We start from the raw sequence: 15,440 nt of genomic DNA, 5'->3' as shown, positions 1-15,440 counted from the left end.
ATTTACTTTTCCTAAAATCTCCAGGTTATGGCTTCTCATGACTGCTAAAGTAAAAGCCATGAGATTCACTTTTTCTTCTCTTTTGCTATGCCATGAGAAAAATTAAATGCGCAATGAGACAATGAGAATCTGGTACTTCATTTAAAATCCAATAAGAGTCAATGTATGTTTTAACATTCACCTTTCCGCTCCAAAAAAGCTTTACTGTAAAACTAATATTTAAAGCCCCTCTCAAAAATAGAGCAGTTCCTTGTCCACACTACTGCATTTGCTTGAGAAAATGTGTCACTTACTGAGTCCCAACATAGCTAGTCCAAGTATTAGCCACTTTGTATCCCTAGTACAGCAGTTGAGACAGCCTGAGTCCAATTAAATAGTAGTTTTAGTAAAGGTAGTTCCTCTGCGCTTAACGCTTCAGTTGTGCCTATGAGGTATGAAATAAATCTGAAGCCATTTCACCAGACTATGAACAGATTCAGGATTTTCAGGATTAACACAAGATTTACTCGTCTTCCCACTGAGCAAGTGAAAATTCTTATTAAAAAATAAAATGCTTTCTTCCTGTTCAAATATTAACTAAAGGCTTTATGAATTACAAAACTTGATGTTATACTGATTGCATGATTCCCAGGGAATTGAGATTGGTCATAAAAGAGGTCTGAAGAAGATGACAGTTTAAAGTGAATGCATCTATAGAGCTTGAAAAAAATAGCACCCAGTTTCTTTCACTGAAAAATATTACTTGAGGCTTTTAGAACAAGATTCATTCAGCTTCATCAGAAAAACTTATAAATTCTACAGATTTAGGTGTTTAAATACCTGTATGAATGTTTATAAGTTTATTAATACTGAACATAAAAGCAAGCAGGAACACCATAAGCCATATATGCCATAGGACAGAAAAAAATCTTACCCTAAATTCCTCCTCTGTTTATTTTCAATACCTCTCTAAACTTAATTCATTAGACTAGAATACTTGCACAAAAGCCAAAGGGGGATAATGACGTAACAAAATATCTAAGTGCAGCATTGTTATCTATTCAAACTCAGAGATAAGAACATAAAACGCATAGAAGGTCAGGCTACAAGCAAGAGCCTTAATAAAATTTTCCAACTCCTCCCTGTAATATGCATTTTTAGGTAGCATATGCTTGAGGTGACTGAGACAGCCCTATTTCAATGATTGTCTAATGATATGGGAGCACTTCCAAGAAGATCACATCTTTTCTCCTCTCTATGATGTGAAAGGTCAGCAGCTTCTTTCAGCAACTTATCTTTTTGGCTCCCTTATTTAGTGAAAAATGGACAGCAGGAAAATGAAACATATTTGATTCACCAAATAAACTTGCTGTGAAGTTTGACCTGAACAATCTTTTAAGTTTGGTTCCTCTGCCAAGAGATAAAAACGATTATTCATGCATCTTTACTGTTGTCACCCTAATGCATTATTAACTTTCCAAAAATAAAAAGCAAGTATTTTTCCCTGGGTTCTGAAGACCTGATGTAACCTCCACAATCCATGAGAAACACGCGTGTCTTTGAATCCTGAATGGTTCCCAGGATAATAAGTTACATCTGTTTTACACTGTGACTAAGCCCTATAAATAACAGTGTTTCAGCCCAGTGAAGCAACCAAAGTCAGCTAACACAACAATCTTCAGACAATAGTCACCTCTAGTGATAAAAGCTCTTGTGCTGAGAAAAACAACTCATAACACCACTGAGGAATGCAGAGAGACAAGTGAAGCTCCTGCTTACTTGTGCAGGTAGTGGAGAATGTTCTGCTTTGCAGGCATCTGTACAGGGCAATTTAGTACTATGAATATGCACCCCATATTCATATGCATGGCTTGTTGGTGCCAAATAAGCACAAAAACAAAACAAAGAGAGCAAGAACACTATTTCATCAGGACTGTGCTGAATCCAGGCTAATTAGTCTTACTAAGAGCAGAGCTAATTTACTCTGGTAGAACACTAAATTGCTTCTGGACCCCACTGGAGCATTTGCAGCACACTTGGCAGCCCATGGTACCACCTGGGCATGCCAGCTCATACAGACCCTGGCTCAGGGATCACTTACAGGAACAGAGCTCTCAGCCCTCTCCTGTGACACTGCAGAGCTTTCATAAGTCATTCTGTTAACACCACTTTAGGGCCCTGAATGTAGAGTAGAGAAGACATAGGATGATGTCCTGCAGAGAGAAGCTCTGGCCTCACAAGAGGAAAAGGTGAACTACTGTCCAACATTTCCCTTTCCTAGGTGTGAGTCCTGAGCTGTTCAACTAAGCATTAGCCACTTTTATAACCATAAGATTTTACCTCTGAGTTCACTCCAGCTGGAATTTTTTGCTTAATGTGTATGGATCGTCTCAGCCATGTCTGAAGTGGTCTGACCCTCAGGGTCAAGAGTCCATGACATCCATTTCATTTCTGCAATACAGCAAGGCTGGTTTTCAGACAGGAAAGAAAAGGGTAATACTTCAAAAGAAACTGCAAGTAAAAGGTAGATGAGGAGAATGTAAATGTTGCCCTGGCTGAAATATATCTGGGACAGTTCAAGCTGCCATCTGTAGTTTTCAAAAAAGTGTCAGAATAACCACAAACAGTGGTGATCCTTCCTGTGCTTCCATGGATTTTGAACATCCATCAGTAAAGTATAATTTGTATTGCTACTCTTGTATTTTCTTTCTGCATTAAATATTTATGTATATTACTTTATAGTGCTGATGGACAGAATAGCCCTTTGTATTTTCTCTCTTTTTAAAGTATTGGGGTTTTGTGTTTAATGGAATAAAGTCCAAAAGCTAAGAAAACTTAATTTTCTCCTCTTGCTTGCTTTATTATATATTTGCATGTTTCAACTGCCAAAGTGTATTTAGCTCTCCTGGTCCATCCCCATTCTTTTTCTCATCAGTAATTTTTTTGCATAAGATCTTTCATCAATCTTTCCCCGAGTTATAAATTTTATTCTTTTTCTATGGTTTAAAATTGCCATGGTCTACTCTTTATACATGTACTGCTTAGCACCAGCACATACCCCAATTTCTTCTAACTCCTTCTCAGATGTCAAAGAAGTCTGCTGGCCTCCCATTTTATCTTCAACAAACAACTATTCTAGCACATACTTAATGAATCATCTTACACAAAGATTTTTGCTAAGATGTTTGCTTTTGTTGTAAACTTACATGGTAGGGGGAAAGCAACTTAGACCTTCTGGTATAAAGAACATTTTTGAAATAACAAAAAAAGGTTTTTGAGGTGAGAGTGCTGTTGCCAGGAGAAGAAGTAACAATAAATAAAAGCAGGCAAAATTGAAAAGTTATTTAATAGGCTTGTATTCCTATAACTGCATGCAATATATTGTGAAGGGAATTTATCAGAGAAGACAATGGCTTAAGAATCCTATTTACTAAATAAAAAGTTGAGACCTGATAGACACACTGAGAAGCTTTTCACATCACCCAGGTGGGGTGTGAAGGTTTTTCCTCTTTGTGCAAGTCAGCTGTCAATAGCATCACCATCAGCAGCTTCTGTGCCTTGGGTGAGAGTCATTTTCATGGGAGCTGTGAGATAACCAGCAGACAAAAAGCCTAACCCCATCAATGGCTAGCTGCTTCAAGGTATGGCATACAGAATGTTTTGGCATTTAAGTCAGATGTTGTGATTGAAAATTCAGGATTTCTCTTTACTCCTTAGAAGCTTCATGTGTGTGCAAGGTGTGCTCACCTGAGCTTGCTGAGAGTGACTTTTTACGTGGGCAGATAGTGACAGCACAAGGAGGAACAGTTTTAAATTTATAGAGGAGAGATGTATATTAGATATTAGGAATAAATTCTTTCCTCAGAGTGTAGTGAAGCACTGGCACAGGTCGCCCAGAGAAGCTGAGGATGCCCCATCCCTGGAAGTGTTCAAGGCCAGGTAGGATGGGGTTTTGAGCAGTGTGAGCTAGGGGAAGGCGCTTCTGCACATGGCAGGGGGATTGGACTAGGTGATCTTTAACCCCCCTTCCAACCCAAAACATTCTATGGTTTTATGATTACAGACGCAAACAGAAAAATAAACATTCAAGTGATCATAGAAACTTGCCAGTGTGGATGGAAGCAAGATTTGGATGGCATTTTCAAAATGTGAAGTGTTTCCTACACCAGCAAGTACACAATCAGGTGCTCTAGAAAATACAGTCAGATGTTCCTTTCTTTTAACTTAGTCTTTGTACAAGCACAATTGCATTTAATCATAATAAATGACTAAATGCCATCAAAATTTTCACATATATTTAATTTTGTCAAAAAATATGATCATGTTTTTTCAATGGTTTGATTTGCCCAGTGGCCTGAAGAAAATAAAACTGAGCTCAAATTTGAGGAAAACCAACTTCATGATATACCTAATAAAAACATCATAATATTAATGAGAAATCTTTTCAGTCTGAAAATAAAGAACGTCTGAAAATCAACTTTGTTTTATGCTTGTTTACTTTCTGTCTTACTAGACTAATTGCAGAACACAGAAGCAAAAGCCCTTCAATGCAGTGTCTGGAAGAGATTCCAGGTATCTTAACTTGACTAAAATCTCTCTGGGTACTTAGTCTTGGAGATTTTTTTCTTTGAACTCCTCATGTGCTTATAAATTTAATAGGTAGCCTCAAAAAAAAACTTTCTCTGTAGTTGTTAAGGTGTCTGAGTCCCTTCTTCAGATTGCTGTAACCCCTTTTGCTGTCTCTACCACACTTTAAAACGCCTTCATGGGGACCTCTTCATGCACTGAACATTAATGAAATGGAAAATGGAATTATCCAAACCAGTCAAAAATGTCTGCTGACAGGACATTACAAAGAAGATGCATAACCAACATTGAACAAAAGAGCAGAGCTATTATTTACTGATCATAGCATCTGAAACACCTATTTCATTTAAATGCCAGCAACTCTTTTTAATATTAATAGTTTATTGCACATCCTTATCATACATTTATATTGTTTCTTAAAAAAAAAAAAAAAAGACTAGTAATTTCATTTTCTGAAAAGAAAACATTAGGTGTGTGCATTTGTTGTCCATTTATCCTCTAAATTCATTTGTCACTTCAATCTCATCTACATAGAAATAATTTATTTTAGTATAGAATCGCCCATGTACCATAGTCTAGAAACTCACCTGCATTGTTTGCTCCTGCAATCTTCCTTAAGGAAATGTAACTGCATCTCTATCTGAAACATAACTTTTATCTCATCACAAGCCTTTCCCCCCCATCCAGCTGGCCTTAAAATGTTTTGCCATGCTGTAATTAGATATGGATAAACCAAGAATCAAAGTGATAAGGATTTATGAAGTGAGCTTAACTCATGGAGAACCCCAGTCAGACTCAGATTGCTTTAAACATGGGGGAATATCCCTAATATGAGGTCAAGCTCAACAGATAAACTGAGTCCTGTTATAATGACTGGTTATCCTGTAACACTTAGCACTACTGGAGAAATTTTGTTCTTAAGAGCATACATACTCAATCCTTTCCATTAGATTCATAGGATATAATCTAGATTTTTGCTTGAATAAATGAAACATCATGTTGATGCCTGATGGGTTTTTTGTCCTTTTTCATTATACATTTATACCCTTTTTATATACCTTATATTCTTTCCTATTCCTGTACTATCACTCCCTGTACCTTAGCCCCACATGTTTATAACCCTTGTACTCTAGCTTAGTTCAGAATTCTTTGGGGAAGACGAAACACCCCCACAATCTCAAGAACATGAGACACCAACCTTGAACGGAGCCTCATCACTGAGACATGTTTTTGTAAACTAAGTTGCAACCTTTTTTGTGGAGAGGTAATTAGAATAAGGGGGCAATTACTTCATTTGTTAGGTTTCTTATTGGGGAATTTTAGATAGGTATGCTAATTGATGAAGTCCATAAATTGTATACAGGTTGTACCTGGGTCTCTCTCTTTTCGTCGTGGTACCACCTTTGAAAATAGTGCACCGGGGATCCTGTTAAACCAAATACCCTTTTCCCTATACTGCGGTGTCTGAGTCAATTTTTACCAGCATTTTAGGCATCAATGTGTTAGATGTTTTGTTAATTAACTTTTTGCACTCAGCAAAACCTACACCCAGAAATAGGCTGCTTTGATACCACATACAAGTGTAAGTAATAAGGTACTGAAAGCAATTCATTGAAAAGAAAATGTCTCACCATGAGGCACACCTGCATTGTTTTGCTCTGGGTATTCCTTGTTTTCAAACAATGCATTTAGAAAACATGAGTTATCTCTCTATAACCTTGTCTGCCCTAAAGTATTGTACATGATCATCGCAGCACTGTAAGTGCATCTGTCAAGCACTGCAGTTGGGAGTCTCTCCATCAATCAAAGCACAGATACAGCAGCTGAAAATATTATAATTTCTGTCATGGCTTAAATCCACATGGAAATTAAGCCCCACAGAGCCACTACCCTTCCCTCAGCCCCCTCCAGTGAGAAAACAATTTAGTGGAAACAGCAATGAGATCCGATAATGAATGGTAACATCAAAAATATTAATTACTAAAGTATACCAAAAAGAGGGTGATTTCCATGCAAATAATGCTCACCAACTCTGATGCAACATGACCTTAGCCAGCACCTCTCCACTGCTTCTTCCATCACATTTTTTCTCTCCAAACCAGAGACAATGAAAAGCAAAGATGGCCAAACCTTGTGGCTGGGACCAATGCCACCCCACCGCTCCACTCACCACCTGCTCCCCTGGAAAAAGACAGCATGGCTGTGGAGGGTCTGCATGGCCCATTCCTCTTCCACCTGAAGCCTCCTTCCTTCTCAGAAATGAAAATCCTTTACTTCCATGCCCAGCAGTGATGGGTTGTATAGAAGAACAACCTATACTAGAATAACAGACATGGTTCCAGGCTCCACTCCCTCATGGCTACCACCAGAAAACTAACTCTGTCATGGCCAAAAAGAGGACAATTCTCTAATGATAAAACAATAGTAGTAGCAGTAGTATTTACTTCAGGAACTTCCACAAGTCATGCCAGAGCACAGAAGTGCAGAGAGGGATCATAAGTGATAGTCTTGAGGCAACAAAAGAATAAGTGACATGCTCCAAATCCCAGCTCTGTCAAATCCCAGTTTCAAGTATGAGATTACCCATCTCTTTTCCACAGTGTGCTTCTCCCTGGGTAATTTTAGCTATATCTGTAGGTCTGGACAGTGTTGATAGCAGGTTCCTTTCTGGAGTGGAAAAGCAGCACCAAGTTGTAGCACATCCCCTGTCTACCAAGGCTGCTCTCAGGTTTGGAGTGCTTCAGCAGTGCACGTTGACCTTTGAGGAAACAGTGACAGTGATCTAAATATCTTTTAAAAGTCTGTGCTATAGATAAAAGGGAATTCAAGAAGTTCACATCAGATTTGCTGTATTTAAGTTCTAGTGGAACATTTGGCCTACATTTTTAGTTCAGGAGATTTACCTTTCATCTTGTCTGGAGGCTTACATAGTATTGCCAGAGTGACACACGTGACAGCTGTGAGTCAGATTTTTGAAAATAATGAAAAAACTTTAATATCAGGAGGATTTGTGTTCACAAAAAACTGTTTACAAATACTAGTGGGAGCTTGTAAGCTTCTAGAATGGCCAGAGGTTATGTTTTTCAGCTTTTTTTCCCTGCTGCCACAAGAGACAGAAATGTACTTTCTATGTATAAATGTGACCTTCCCATAGTCCTATGAACCTTACTGCTGCAGCTTTAAAAGGAATATCAAATACAGAACATTGTGTAGAAATTAAAAAATAATCAATACCAACTGAGTACAAAATTTTTGTATGTCAGTATCAACTGTATTTATGAGGACACCATAAGTTATTTATTTTACCAGTGTTTTCTCATTAGGTAGTGCCTGGAGGCTAACCAAGATGAGCTTCTGTTTTATTATGCAGAGTAACATAGAGACTTCAGAAGCAACAGAATGAGTAGCAAAAGGAATGGTTTTCTTGTTTTCCAATCAACAGATGACAATAGTGCACACTGGAGTTCTGCTACTGCTTTGAGAAGGTTTTCTACTTTTCCCTTGAATGCCTCCACACCCTAAAGTAAATCTCCATTTACTTTGTGCTCCACTGAAAAAATCTTCATTTGGGCAAAAGGAAACACACCACATACGCAGGTTCCAAATGTATTGCCAGTCCAGCTAATGTTTTAATAGTTTAACAACCCATATTGTCCAATTAACACAGAAAAGCTTCATTAATAATACAGGAAAAAACACTTTAGGAGGAAAATAGCCCTTCCAAATACATACCTCTTTTCTCCGGTGTCTGCTTGCCTTTTCCTTGGCTTTCCTATGTTCCCTTGGATCCAGGGGGCGATGGTTTCAGGCTTCCTTGTGAGGCTTTTGGTGGATGGAGGAATGTTGTACATACAGCCACTATCACATCTTCAATCTTTCACTGCGATGAGCATGATGTTGATGCTGGGTGTCCCAAAGGCCCTCTTGAAATTATCTTTTTATGCTTTTTATCATTGTGCATTTCTCATTGCTTCCCAGTCAAGTTTGAACAATGCCCCCCGAGCCCTGATACCCCAGTGCTCTGTGCTTGTTTCACAGATGTTCTCTTTGGCCTTTACCACACCGAGTTTCCCATCACTCAAGCTAAGAACAGGCCAGGCAGCAGTCACTGACCACTGCACAGCATTAAACCAAGCCCCAGCCAGCTAAGGCTGAGGCACAGACATGTGCTGGATCCCTGCACAGCCAGGTCAGTGCAAAGCCTGCTGTTTTCTCATGCTAGTGGAAAAAGTCACATTGAACAGGATAGCACAATTAACTCATGTCTTTATATTAGTCATGCTTAGGCCTGTTTTATCTTCTCATTTGTCTTTATTCCTCTCACTTTATTGTAATTTTATTTGGACTTGAGTCTTCTAAACAAAAACAATTTCTCTTGAAACAGGGAAGGACACTAAGTCCATCATAAAAAACCCTGCTGTTTGCAGGAGAATGAAAGGACTGAACGAGTCAGACAATGGACAAGCAAAAAAATAGATAAACATTCAAAAATACATATGTATTATAAAAAAAATCAAAACCCATTATTTTGTATTGCTGTTCATGACCATAGGCAGCAGCTGGAAGGTCCAGTCCACCACTGTGCAAGGCAGGGCCAGTTACACCACGGCATAACCTAGCCCTAAATACTTCCAGTATGGAAGTTCCACAATATCTTCAACTACCCCCTACCCACTGCTTCACTCTCTTTACCCCAGACAGTTTTTCCCAGCATCCTTCTTGATACAACTTGAAGTCACTTGTTTTTTAATCCACAAATAACCCTAAATCTTTGTCTTGTTCACTGATGCACAGAAAGAACATCTCTTTCCTCCTGCCTGAGTGGTCTAAGTTTTTCTAAGATCAACAGCCACTTTGAAATGACAGAACTGTAGAACAGCAAGATATTATTTATTCTACTCAAGAACTTGTAGCACCTGGGACATTGTTCTGCATGATTCCTCTTGGTTGTGTTCATAGCTAATGTTGGAAACTAACAATTCAGATTATCATCTCTTCCCAATACTGAGAATTTATCCATTTCAGATAATATCACTATAGGCTTTTCCACATATGAAAGTCTGACAGAGGAATTTTTAACAGATGGGTATGGTTTTGGTGGTAAGAACCAGTCATACATATATATTATTTTTTTAAGCTTATAAGGCACAGTAGTATGTGTGAGGGTCAGGCTAACACATAGTCGCTGAGCTAGTTCCCCCAACTCTGTCTCCCAAGCTCCCTGATTCAGGGCCAGACAACTGCACTGTGCCCAGCTGGACTCAAGGCAAGCCCCCCAGAGAGAACAGACGTGCTCAGGGCCCCCACTGTGTCTTTCAGTGGTTTTATGCCTGTTTATTAAAATGTGAAATATTGTGGGGTTCCACAGGCAGGGAGTTGTGGGCAAATAGCTTTTGTTTAACTTGGTTTTGTCAGCCTTCATGTCCTACTGTCTCTAAATGTCCCTGTGTTGTGAAGAAATGTGGAGCTAAACATATCTGCTGCCTTTGAATTCTCCAAGTTCTACAAATTAAGATGGCAATTTAATTATTTATTATTACTTATCAGCTATAGGAATAAATATATCCTTTTAGATGTTCATTTTCTTGCCATAGCCATTAGACACAAGACAAATTAAATCTAAAGCGCCACCTAGTGACAGGATATTGAAAGTTATTTTAGACTATTTGCAAAAGCTTCTCTTTTTCCCTGGAAATTTAGTGAAAGGTAAAGAAATCAGAGGCTTTCTGAGAGCCATAAAAACTTTTCTGTTAATAAGCAAAATAAATTCACTGGGAATAAATATGCAACCTCTTTAATCCATTTCTTATCTGTGTTTACAGTAATTCTACCTCTCATACCAGTCCATTCTGTCAATCCTGAAGTTTTAGACTACTTGAAGTCCAAAGTTTTGGTTTATTGGACTCATTCAGTCTTAATCACACACATGTTTTATTAGCTGTTCAGCCCAGTTCTTCCAACAATAGAGTTCAGAAAATTAGTTGCATTCAGGCAGTACTATGGCATCAAGTCATCTTTTAAAACAGCCAAAGCACAGGAAGCCCAGAAGAGAGAAGCAGCTCCTTTGTCCTTCCCCTTCTACACTTTCACCCTGTCCCCCATGGGATGACAATGCTCCTTCCTCCTTTGCCAGTCACATTGAGTGATATGTTGAGTATCACTTGTTCCCTACTCAACACGTTGGGCACAAGTTCAAAACTGAAACACTCATGCCTAAATTCTTAAGTAGATAACCATGCACAAGAAAAGGGAATCACAGCACAGAAACATGGAAGCTTCAGATATGTTATTGATGGTGTTTCCTTAAGAAGCATCTTTCCATTAGCAGCACTCAACCAACAGAAATCATTCAAAAGGCAATGCTGTGCTAGGGACATGCAATACAGTGAGCTTCAGGGAGGCTACATACCCAGTAACACCCTGCAACTGAGATTTTTTCAGATCTCCTATGATAATTAAAACCATACCATTCCCAAAATCATGGTACATGACTTTGTGGGACAAAAACAAGCAAGGAGGTTATTGGGAGACAATATCTACCAGTTGGTACAGTCAGTGGAAATGGGAGTGGAAGTACAGCTCTGATGCTGACAATTTAATCCGATACATCAATGTAGAGTAGCAAGTCACAGCAGAGTTTTGTGATGACAAGCTCAGGCCTGAGCACAGCACAGTCGTGTTAGGGCAGTGCTGCACTTCAGATGGTTCTACAGCTTCCTAGCTCAGAAACAATTCCGGTACCATACATGATTTAATTTTCAGGTTCCAGTTTTGGGCACCTGGAAAGGATGTCTAGGTGTTCCATCATATTTTCAGTTTCAGGTGCCCAGATGTATATCTACTCTTTAGGTTGGTCTTCAAGTTGCACTGATTCTTGTTTTGTTTGTTCTAACTTACTTTAACTTTGCTTTAGCTCCCATCAATTCCCCTTAATCTTTTGCAAGCCCTGTGCATACAGTCCTCTTCCTTTGGTATCATTGCTCCCCCACACACACACATACACTTTTCTAACCTCTACAAATAAACCAGCTAATAAAAATATGGAAACTGACTCAACTCTGGCTAACATTACATTGTGATGGGGAAAGACTATCAAAAATATAAAGAGTAACTGCAGAAAATTTTTTAAAAACCCAAATCAAGCAACCAACCAACCAAAAATAAGACAAAACCAAAACCCACCACAACATGAAGGAAACCCCAAACTCCAATGCATAACACATGAAAAGATTTCTTGTTGCATGCAACAATCCACAGTAATTCTAACACATCTATACACATCTATAATGCGATTTGCAACACAAGGACCACAGGAAAAACAATCAATTTATTACTCCATGAAATGCTTCACTATAAATTTGTAGTATTGTACATCTACTATTATTGTTCAGACTCAAAATAACATTGTCTCCTATTTGAAGTGGAAATGCAATTGGAATGTATCATAAATCAGATATTTAACTTTAAAAAAAAGCAACTAGCAGTGATTTTTCAAAGAATCCTCCATCCATACTGGAAATTAGGCAGAGAATACAAATTCACAGTTATCCTACTAGGAGGAGTGCCACTGTGAATTATTTTAATTCCATCCAGTTTGCTATTTTTCAGCATCTGAGAAGCATTTTTCATTACAGCTGAATAATATTTTTCACAGAACAAATTAAACTTCCACTAAAAGCTTATACCAAATTGTTCCACTCCCCTCTGCTGGGAAAGCAGAGGAAATGGACTTACTTGGTGATCTCTGTAGATCTTCACTACAAGGATTTTGAATTCTCCCAGCAAGAAGAAATGAGAGATTTTATGTCTTCTTTTTCACACTTCAGATCATTTTCAAAAAGTCAGACGTCAACCTCAGACATTAGGCAAAGCACCAGCAGTGGTGGAAAACACTGCATTGCCAGTTCAATGGGAAAGTGGGTTTATTTGGTTTACAATTCTATTACAATTACTACAGAGGAGGTTATTACAAGTTAAAGAGTCCACTTGAGCAACAAAAGAATATGCCTTAATGATGAACTAATTGTTCTCAGTACTGCCACAGCATATATGAAGTGTTTCATCTGTGCCTGAACAAGCCTGTAAATTTCTGGGATCAGGGATCTTGTTTGTATGAAAAAATCAGGCCAGACTAATACTGCCATTCAATACATCAATAATGGCCCTTGCCCCTACCAAAATTTCTACCTATCTATTGCAAGTAAGATTATAAGATTTATTGTCTTTCAGGATGACCAGAGACACTTGCCATTCATTAAAATAACAACTAAAGCAATGATGTTTATGTTCTGTTCCAATATAAATGGGCAGATTTAAAGTATAAGGCCAGACTTTTCTTTAATGAAATTGAGATAGGTTTTTTGGTTGTTGGCTTTTTAGAAATTACTTTACCCTAGGGAGGTGAAGGAGAAGAGAGAATAAATAAAGGTCACAAACTGCCTCTCATTTAGTGCAAGTTACCTATTAATACCAGAAAGCCCAAGCAATACAACACTTAATAACACCAATACATTTCTATCTATGAGTCTAAAGGTCTCAGTGAATTACATATCACACTGGTGTATAAACACACAAAAAGGTCAGACATTCCCTCACGCAGTTCATCTTAAACAAAGTCATAAGGACTTCATAGAGCCACCAAAAACTCCTGCATTCTCCACGTACCTATTCCTGGTACTCACTTTTAGCTATCAGGAACTCATTACAGATGGACTGACAACTAATGCAAAATGTCACTGAAGAACATCTGCTCTAGGTGAAAATATATTGGAATAAGTTGTTTTATCTGGTCAACAGATGCTCATGAAGGATGTCTGCAGCCATTGAGATCGCTTATCCTTTCCACAGGAACAGCTGAGTTTCCTATGGTGTGTTGCTGCCACCTGGTATACCTCTGAGAAACAAAACATGGAGCTCCAGGGGCGTACAGGGCACTGCTGAGCTGCCACTCCTCTTTTTTACTCCAGTAGTTACAACCTGAAATGTTGCAACAGAAAACAAACAAGCAAACAAACAAACAAAATGAGAGGAGGAAGGAAAGAAAAGAAAAAAATAACACATACATTTTTGTATGTATTTTATTGTATGTGTTATTATGCATTTGAAAAAGCTGATGACAGCATTATTATGGGAAAGTATTAAAGGTTGTCAGATTGACATTGCATATGCTCTTTAGCATACACAGTTGGAGTATTGGCAGACAAGTATTTTGGATGGTCTCCTGATGATTCTTTTTAGAGAGTCTCAGTCTCTGTTTTTGTACTGAAGCAATTCCTTTTTTCCTTCAGCAACTCTTTTCCAGCTGTCTTCATTCCTTTCCCATGAGGACAGAACCGCACTTGAATGCCAAGAATCTTGCTTTTTTTTTCTCCTGTTTTCTATTTTTTCTTTCTCAGTCCCTTACTTAAGTCTCTAGGTTTTTGACAGCATGTCTGAGGTTTGCTGTTATTTTAAACCAGCTGAGGATTAAACAGAGCATGAGAAGGACATCAGCCCCCACCTTTATCTCCTGTTTCTGCTTCTGCAGTGTTGGCAAAAATCCCAGCACAGTGATATGCCTTCCCTCTCACCCTTGATCCAATTCTCCCAATGCACCTCAGACTTTGCCTGTTGGCTCTCTGAACATCCATGTCCTGCACTCAGGACTTTCAACGCATGAGACCTTCGGCACTGTGCAACCTCAGAGACTCAAGTCCCTATCTCCAGGAGTCCACTACAGGGTGGAGGGAAGGCAGCACTTCTCTTTCCCCAGATGTGCTTGCAGCAGCAGCATTACCTCTCCCCTCCTGTGAAGTTTGGACTGTTTTCATCGCTTTTCTGAATTCTGATTCTTTAAAAATAAACAAACAAACTAAATCAACTCCCCAACCTTTGAATACAGCTTTGGGATTTAAGCCTTGTAGCCTGCAGTCAGCTTAGCCCTGCACACCCTGACTCCAGATAGGAGAATAAGCTTGTAGTGTGGAATTACATTTTTTTCTCAGTATTATTTACAAATGAAGCATAAAAAAAATAAATACAAAGGTAATTTTCAGCATCTTGATTCTTTTCTCCCATAAATGCAATGTTTAATTTTAAGTTTCATGACCTCATTTACTTGCAGAGCCACTCCTGCTGTTTACCTCCCAGTATGGTGTATGGCAATTATGAGTAGCACTGTGGAACATATTTTCAGCAATTATGGTAATGTAGATGATTAGGAAACAAGCTCATAAAATTTGGCAAAGACAGCACTAGCACTCTGCTCTCCTTTCTGATGCAGTATGAAATTCTGCTTCTTACTATGGGAAAGTAATTAATTTTTGACTGCTGGTTCTCACACTAGTATTAATTTTAGCTATGAAATATGTTTGCTCCCTGACACAAAGTAACAAGAAATTATAAAAGGAAATAAGGAGAAATAGGAAAAGGAAAAAGTTGTTTCTTTAACCAAGGAGAGTTTTTCTTTAATCAAGGAGAGTTATGTATTTGGAAAATAAAAATATATTGCATTAAAAACCACTGACATTATGTCTTTAAAAGGGGGATCCTTTCATTGATTTTCTGGATATTCTTCCTCAAGAGTAGATGAAGACACTCATTATCATTCTTATCACAAACTTTTTCACACAAATTACAATAATGTAAGGGAAAGACAGCACATTGGGAGAAAAGGGTTAAAAGCGGAAGACTGTTGGGAATTATAAACATGCTCAGGTGGCCTTGCAGCTGGGAATGCAAAAAATCTGGAGAGTAGCAATGTAGAAAAATATATACTTCATGCCTTCTGTTGTTTACCTTCTGTGTGCCTTGAGAACATCTGTGTATAGACAACACAGGGGTTTGGTAACTTGGAGGCACCCTAAGGGACAGGCTTGAGCTCCCTGCCTTGGTCC

Source organism: Lichenostomus cassidix, chromosome 4, assembly GCF_008360975.1.
Source record: "Lichenostomus cassidix isolate B80296 chromosome 4, HeHo_3.0, whole genome shotgun sequence".
Classification (NCBI taxonomy): Eukaryota; Metazoa; Chordata; class Aves; order Passeriformes; family Meliphagidae; genus Lichenostomus; species Lichenostomus cassidix.
This window is presented reverse-complemented; position numbering follows the sequence as displayed.